General features: G+C 31.2%; 1 long non-coding RNA gene across 1 annotated transcript; it reads left to right on the top strand.

The window, feature by feature from the left end:
* The first annotated feature begins 1,086 nt into the window (after nt 1-1,086).
* On the top strand, nt 1,087-1,929 carry LOC134275439 (uncharacterized). The gene is made up of 3 exons (XR_009993824.1): nt 1,087-1,210; nt 1,550-1,655; nt 1,790-1,929. It is a non-coding gene; the product is annotated as an uncharacterized LOC134275439 (long non-coding RNA).
* The last annotated feature ends 4,070 nt before the right edge of the window (nt 1,930-5,999 follow it).

Here is a 5,999-nt window from a genome sequence, read left to right as displayed (position 1 = left end):
TATTATATACCAAAAGATGCACAAATATAAATTTAATTAAATTTTATTTTTTCATTCAATAATGTTTAACTGAATTTATTTTATAGATTTTTTAAACATATAAGATAGGGGGTGTGTGCGTCAAAACTGAACGTCAAAAATTAAAGTGTACTTTTTTAGTATTAAAAAGACAAACACTTAAAAAGCATATTTTAAAAGCGCCTAAACGCAAAATACTTTAAAAGACAAAAATTTGCATCATTTTCTAGTCTTAAATTGAAAATCATATGACATCACTGCTATTTTTATGAAAAACATCGTTGATTTATTCCGGTGCATTGAAAAAAGGAAATTTCAAAACGGACAAAAAAGCCAAAACAAACTGTAATGCATTTTTGCTTCAAAATGGAGAAATCGGCAGTAGAGACAGTTACGTTGATTCACCAGACTTTCGGAGGAAAGAATGTAAATAAGAGACTTGTTTAGATGGTTTCAGCGATTTTCGATGGGTGATGGGTCGTTAAATGCTCAGCAGATGACAAGAAAACCGTAAGATTGGAGGGCGGACGGAAATGTTCAATGGTGCGTGACGTTGTCAAAAGGACAGACAGATAGAGCGATATGTGAAATTTTAAGTTGGTCATTTACTACTATTCAATGAATTTTGACAGAACTAATTATGAAAAGAGTGAGTGTACGATGTGTACTAAGGGTAAAAAAGTGGAATTTCTGAACGTGTTCGTGGATATCAAATCTCAACTTTTTTTAATGAAACAAAGGGAAGCGTTTAAATGTATGACGGTGCGTATCCGTCATATGACGTTATTTAGCTGCGGCGACTACCCAAATCGCACATTATATATAATCCGATATTTTAAAAAGTATAAATCATGTTGATTTGAAATTTTCAGGTCTGATTTGAAATAAATGTAGCTTTCATCATTTATAACTTTGTTGATTTACGTCGACGGATAGCGATTTTATCGAAGTTGTGACATTACTTTTGGATCAACCCTCGTAGTTGAAAAAAAGCTCTTCATTTGTATGAAAATATGTTCTGGAAAATTAAGAATATATATTGTGATTAAATTTACGCTAGCTTGTGTGAAAGGGTATTTTGGAAGGAATTGCACACATAAGTGTTCAGAAAACTGCACAGCACCTTGTAACCATGTCACTGGAATGTGCTACTGTTTGCCAGGCTTGACCGATAACCCTTATTGCAGAAAAGGTAAATATTCGAAAGCATTATATCATTATATTTTTAAAAATAATAGTAGATTGTAAAAACAATCCCTTTTCTACCTTATATATATAATTATATCTATAATTTAGAAAAATTATAAAAGCAATAATAATAATAATAATAATTCTTCGTAAAAAAAATTATACCCGGTTTAAAGGTTTGGTGTTCAGAACAGAGAAAAACCGGAAAAAAAAAAACTTTGAATGCTTTTCCTCTATATTGATGGAATATTTTTAATCTGTTTTACTGAAAAAGCTTCCATTTTATGTTTTAATTCACGGAGCAAACAGTGTATTTGTCTCAAGATAAATTGTATGCATTCAGTATCCAACAGTGTACAAACTTGTAAAACAAATGAACAAACTGTCGCATTGATCATCTCTGGTGGATTAAATGCCTTATTGATATGTACTGTTGCCTTTCTGATCAGGTAAGTACTTTTTTTTCTTTTTCCTGCAAAGAATGATTAATGTAGTAATCATAACTTTTTATTCAGAGATAACGATTTTGACCCCAATGACATGATGTCAAGAAAAGAAAATAGGTGATTTTTTTTCTATTTAGGATTGTATACATAAAGAAAAAATGTGAAGCAAGGACAAAATTAAAAGTTGCCGAGACATGTCACAACAAAGAAGAAACTGAACCACAATACCAAGATATAGGACCAATGGACCAATCTCTCTGCTATCAAGAGCTTAATACAAGAGACAAAAAATCATTTTACCAAAATTTTTATTAAAAATATTAAATTTTTGAATTGCTTTTGAACTAGGGCTGTCACGGTTCCTAAATTTTTCGGGTCGGGTCAGTTCTGATTTTTTGAGGTTCGGTTTCGGGTTTCTCGGGTCAGGTAGGTAATGGAAGAAAAGCTCATGATTTGTATTATTTTCAACAATAAAAAGAATATTCTCATTTAATCTTAGAAATTGCAACATTATAACTAGTTTAAAGTAGCCTCCTGACTAGACAACAACTGTACCAAATTATTTTTAAATCACCTTTCAGGGTTTCAGATTGAAATAAGTAACTACAGGACATCTGGCATATTTACCAGAAAAGTTATAGGCCATTCTGTCCTAAACTTCCTAAAATTATAGTCCAAAAGAAAAGTTAAACTAACTCAGATTTCTGTCAGACTTTTACAAAATAGTCATTTCATTACATAAAATATTCAAACTTGTATATTAATTTTCCTTTTAATAAGGTGGAAATATCATATTGTTTCTTTTAAACAAAATTAATATATTGAAACAGAATGGCAATTGTTTTTTTTAATTCCATTCAATGGGTATTTAACTTTTATTAGTCCCACCTTTCATTACATGTAAATGTATTTATTTCTTGGGATTACAATTTTTGAAAATAGTAATCCAAAAATTAGACTTGTATATCTCTGATGATATTCAATGTATAATTACGTTTAAAGATTACCTAGACTATTTTTTTTCCTTAGTAAAACCTTGCAACATTGTCCGTTTCCTGCTATTAGTCCGACCCTATATTCAATCATGGCGGTAAAAATAACAACATGGCATGGATTCCTTCGACGTTTTAAACATTCATCACTACTTTATGCTCTTTGAGTTGGGTTTGGAAATAAAATTATAGAGTATTTTGTCAAGATCTATTTATACCAAAATGTCATTGGCTGATTGAATCGGCAGTTGCAGAAAGTAGAGAAAAACAATCGGATCTGAATGGAGGAAAAATTATATGACTGGCCTTTACATACAGAAGATAATCGGCCATGAGTCTGTTCAATGTCAAACTTATAGGCCAACATGGCAGGTAAACTTTCATTGGCAAATGGCCGACGCCAATCTGAAACCCTGCCTTTTAATGACAATTTACCAACAAAACTCTCGTTTTTGACGTCATTTTATATTAAAATCTACTCTATTATACAAATCGGAACCGAACCGAATTCCAGAAAAACGGAACCGTACCCGACCCGAATTAATTGTTCCGCGGTTCCGGGTCATTTCGGGTACCCGTGACAGCCCTATTTTGAACCAATGTTTGCTTACATTTTGTGAACCTGATGTTTTCAGTAAAATTACAGTTAGTAACAGTTGTTTGGTACGTCATTAGAAAGTGCCTCCCACAGCTTAAAGTTAGGTAGTGCTTACATGTACATCCTTTGACATGTTAGGAATCTTTTTCATGTTAGCCTTTAAACTGGTCGAATTTTTTTTTACTCTTTATCTGCAATGAGAAATATACCTGGTACCAATATCATGATAAAAATATAAAGATTATAAAATACAAACTATCATCATTGTCTAAGATAACTCAGGAATTTTGAAGCGTCTGAGTGGACGGAATTTGTTTTGAATTAGGTTTTAGTATGTTAACAGAAAAATTTGAAAGATGTTTAAAACTCAAGTTTTGGGAATAATCTGAAAGATTGGAGGATTTTCGCAATAAGTAATTAATGTTCGACCTCCGATGCAGAAAGATTGGTACATGTAGGTGCAGCGTTTTTAAAGAACAAGCCATGTAAACAAGCGAGTTGAGAAGACGCCATTACGGAACCTGCTTAAGATTTTCTCCTGTTTTGCATATCAATATGGTACAATATATGCCCATGAATGAGTTATCATTGCATTTTTACATTATATATTTCATTGAAAAAATAATTTTTTTCCGTAAAACTTGTTGTGATGTCAATTTTTCATTGTCCTAAACAGGTCGGAGAAAATACTCGAAATCGGGTATTATCCGTGAAATCGCGTATAATACTGGATGTTAGGGTATCGGTGAATCTGCGAAATCGGGTAAAGGAGGTGTGATCACCTAATAAAACTTAAAGAATGGAATGGCGCATGTTGTCGAGTTGACTTTCATCTAGATACACATGTTTTCTAAAGATATCACTAGCCAAGTAAGAATTTGGACGTCAAGATTAATGCGCTCGGGACAACAAATACCCGTGGAGCTCTGTACATTTCATGATCTGCACAAAAAAGGGTGTTAGATTTCCTTCATATTTTTCCTTATGTTGAAAGTATAAGCTTCTTCCTAATGTTCATTCCCAACACAACAGAATTGTTAAGTATCAGAATTCGGGAATTTATGATAATTCCACATCAACACGACAAACATGAACAATTTGTAAATAAATCAAATTATACGGAAACACATTTCATACACCAGATAGATATGATGCCATGTATAAAGAAGGGATTGTCTATCGTATCAAATTATGCGACATTAATTACTTTCACATTCATTTTGTGCATAAAATCAAATTTATTTTTGAATGTATAAATAATGTAATTATAAAAATGACTAAAATTTCGGCTAAAAGAACGTTTCTCTTTTTTTTGAAAATCTTTTCTTTTTTATTTATCATTCAAACATATTTGCAGAATATGTCTTCAAAATTTTAGCAGAGAGAGTGTTAGTTTCAGGAATACAGCTTATGAGAGAACATAACTGTTGATCGTTTAATTTCGCTAAGTCATCAATATTTCACCATTTCTTGGCGACTTCAAAGGAGGGGGGGCTAAAGCTTCTTGACCACCTCTGACAAAACAACCTCGACTGTGTTCTACATGTGTCTAAGAGACTTCTCTTTGAATGTCACGGTCGGTTAACTCGGTCATATATTTTTAATCGTAGGGAAGATTTATTCATCAAATAAAAATCATATACATTGTAGGTAACCAAAAAGCAACCTGTTATTTTCTAACACAATATAAGACTACTTGTTTATTTTTTAAACACATTTTTTCATTATAGATGAGTATTAGTATTAGATGAGTATTAGTATTATTGCCATGAGTTATACGTATCATAGATAAAATAACTAAAAGAAAACTGTGACATATTGTCTAGAACTAATCAGATAGTGCGTTGTATTATTAGCATATTATAATGAGGCAAAAGATATTGCCATATTAAAAAAGAATATAGAAGGTAAAGAGGTAAAATTTACTCTGTCTATCAAATAGTATAATAAAGAAAGGAAGTGGCTACGATTTTTATGAAATTTTAATGTCCGATGAGGAATTATATTCCCAAAAGTAAGACAAGAGTTTCCAAGGCAATTGAACACTCCATTATTTCAGTTTGTTCATTTAACACGTTCACAAACGTAAAAACTATATGTGAAAACTTGACTATGTAATTCATATTTCAATATGACTGTACCTTGATCTATATTGAGAAATTCAATGTTTTTTAACTTCATGAAAAGATGTACACATTTGACTTTTATTTCTACCCCCCCCCCCCAAAAAAAAAAAAGAAAATCCTGTTCATAAGACTTCTCTTTCTCAATTTTCACACAAATGCATAAAATAAATGTAAAATAATATATTTTGTATCAATTAAGATGCAACTAAAAAATTTACGGTGTCTTTGAATAAAAATTTAATGCTAAATTGACATAAGAAAGATACTCACCTTTAATTAGCTATTTTAAAACTGTATTCCCGTGGGTATTTATTTCATCTTATTTCATTTTCTTCTTTATGATAACGTTGGTATTCTATTATTGCAGAGGTATACAATTATAACTCGCTTATACTGTACTCTCTAACTGTTAGGTAAGGAGTAATTTATATTTCACGAGAAAGGGATGCCATACATTTTTCAGTAAAAATACATAACATGGCGTTAGTCGTTTAATTTCTTTAAAATTTCACGTTTTGTGAATCGTGCACAAATTAAAAAAAATAAGTATATGGAATACTTAAATGGGAAATAAAGACAAACGAAGTGTAGTGATTTGTTTTTAGAAATTATATTGAAAAATAATAACGCC

Source organism: Saccostrea cucullata, unplaced genomic scaffold (assembly GCF_032062105.1).
Source record: "Saccostrea cucullata isolate Sc308-1 unplaced genomic scaffold, CSIRO_AGI_Scuc_v1 ctg7517, whole genome shotgun sequence".
NCBI lineage: Eukaryota > Metazoa > Mollusca > Bivalvia > Ostreida > Ostreidae > Saccostrea > Saccostrea cuccullata.
Note: the sequence above shows the minus strand (reverse complement) of the source record. Positions and strands in the feature narration are given on the sequence as shown.